The sequence below is a fragment of the Peromyscus eremicus genome, chromosome 6 (genome assembly GCF_949786415.1).
Source record: "Peromyscus eremicus chromosome 6, PerEre_H2_v1, whole genome shotgun sequence".
In the NCBI taxonomy this organism is placed as follows: Eukaryota; Metazoa; Chordata; class Mammalia; order Rodentia; family Cricetidae; genus Peromyscus; species Peromyscus eremicus.
This window is the reverse complement of record NC_081421.1, coordinates 119,836,673-119,839,519: the sequence shown is the minus strand read 5'-3', so window position 1 is coordinate 119,839,519 and position 2,847 is coordinate 119,836,673.

Sequence of the window (2,847 nt, the reverse complement as noted above, 5' to 3'; positions counted from 1 at the left end):
CTGGCCAATCAGTGATTTATTTATTGACCAATCAGCAACACATTTGACATACAGACCATCCCACAGCAGGAGGGAGGCACAAAGAGGAGGGTCATGCACAGCAATACTGGTCAGGTACTGGGTGAGCACTCAGTCAGTCAAGTGCTTGCCATGCAAACCCGAAGGCCTGGGTTCTACCCTGAGAATTCACTGAAAAGCCAAGTGTGGTGTCAAGAGCTCACAGTCCTAGCAGTGGGGAGATAGAGACACTTGGGTCTCATAGGCCAGTCAGTCTAGCCTAAGTATCAGAGCAGTGAGAAACCCTGCCTCAAAAAAGAAGGTGGGAGGCAACTGGGAAGTAACCACCAATGTTAGTTAGCCTATGGCCTCCAGGTCACATGCACACATGTGTACCTTTACACATGCAAACACACACAGAGAAAATTCTAGTCTATAGATTCTCTACTTTGCCAAAAATCTTATAATTTCCTTCATGAGAAGCTTCTCTGCTCAAAGCATGGAAGCTATGAAGATTTTCTCAGTCTGAGTCGCAGTATGGAAAAAGCAGAAATGTAGAAGGAGACGGATACTTTCAGAAGCAACGTGAATAGTAGTGGCTGGTTTGTCCTTCAGATCGTATCAGAATACCAGAGTCAGCCTTCCCAAGCATGTCTCTCACATTTTGACAGTGTTCGGTGAGCTAATGGCACCCAGTTTTGCAAACTCTTTTACCTAAGTGTCAATCTTGCATATTCAGTTGCTCTGTCCTTCTGGTAATGTCAGATTGTTGCAGATTTCCAGTCACTAAAGGGGCAGACTTGCTTCCATCAATCAGTAGTGGCATCCTTATTTCTCTCCTACCCTAAACCGAAAAAAGTCTCACCTCTGGAAACTGATATGTATGTGTTTATCTGTTTTGATTTGTCAGTTGGTTATTTTGTTTGCTTTCTGTATTTCTATTTTGGTTTTCAAGACAAGATATCACTATGTAGTCCATCCTGGCCTGGAACTCAAAATCTTCCTGTCTCATAGTCCTAGGTGCTGGGATGCCTTGAATATGCTGTAGCCTGCCTATGATCCTTTTTAATTTCCTAATTCGAAATCTCAGAGTCCCTTCTCTGAAGATGGACAGGTTTTTCTTAAATAGCTTTTCCCAGGTCAAGATCAAATATCCATTCAAAAGCCACATCATAAAACAATTTTACCATCATCTCTAATCTACTTTATGGAAATAACATAGTCACAATTTTATTGGTGGAGAAGACGTAAAAGATCACCTACAGCCTTATTTCATGTCACCAGTAAGGAAACACCTCTGAGAAAATAAATAAATCCTCCAAGAGCACAGAGTGTTTTGGCTGTCAGCACGGGGTGACGTGGAAAAGTCTCCAGGACTAACTAGCCTCCCTTGTCAGAATGCCTACAATAGAACAGGGAAAATCAATACCTTTTACAACTCCCCTCACTTTTCCTTCACACTGGGATATTTTAATACATTGGTTACATTTATTTTTGTTTGCAATATCTAAGCTCCAGGCCATTAATGAAAAATGTTTAGAGCTGGCACATCCCAAATAAACAAAGCTACTCACCTCCATTATCAGCTCTCACTTAATAAAAGTAATCCGTCCAAGTACATAGGAGGACACAAGTTTGTACTAAGACTTCATCAAGGACTCACGCCTGTAACACAGATAGATAACTAGAAATTCCTGACAAGAAAGAGTTCAAATGCTTTTTAATATCGGACTGAAAATCTGAAAACCGGGGTCTCCCTGAGGTGAACGGGAATGGAGCAGATGCTAAAGCAGGCAGAGCAGAGAGGGGGACATTCCTCTTCTCCCCTCCTGACTGGTTCACCCACAGAGGACTAAAGATTCGGAGAAAATCAGTAATCATGGTGGATGTCATTAACATATTCCCTGTCAGGGTGCCTACATGGAAATTCTCGGAGACAACAAATAAAAGAAAGATCAATGTGCAAAACACACATCTTTAGCTGCATCTTTCTCTTCCATGTGAGCCATTGATGATCTTTAAAAACTAAAGTTTGTAAGAATATAGGCAAACCCTAGCAGTTATATAAATTAATAAGCGATTATTACAAGCGAAATAAGCCAGACACTTTTTGTCAATAATGAGAATACTTGTGAACCTAATGCTTCATGTGTCTAAATTCTATTTTGTCTGACACAAAATCCAAAGACTTACTAAAATATTGACTATCCCTCCTCCCACCCCTCTCTAAGGAGGATTAAGTTAGCTGCTGGGCAGTATTTCTATTGCTTTACTGTGAATCCATGTGGTAAAGTGTTGTTTACTTGTTTGTTTTAAAGTGTTTGTTTCTCCTGAATAGTTAATAAACATAAATCATTGACATAGCAGATCTACCCTAAAGAAAACTTTCATAAAACAATTTTAACATGAAGGTAAATAAAGTCTATAGATTTAACTTCTAGATTCTGAGAAAGTATTTGGGAACCTATCTTTTTATTTAATGTTAAGTAAGAAAATATTGGGCTCTTACCTAAAGTCATACATAACCCACCTGGCAAGAATTTGTCATTGATGTACATTGCCCCCAAGTACACTTTCTAAATTTCTAGTTCTTGAGGAGCTCCAAGCATCCATTGTTATTTGTCAAGGCAAAAATCCCTTCAACCCAAGATGAAAGAATTCACTTTTATCAGAGGAACAATGGCCAATATGCAAGTACCTTTATCAATAATAAATCTTCTTTATAAATTAACTATGAGACACAATATTGACGGGTCTTCTTAAATGAAGACTACCTGGGTAAGGCCATCATTGCTCAGACCAGCAGGAAGCAGGTGGTTAAATACCATAGTAAGAAATGTCACACTCGTT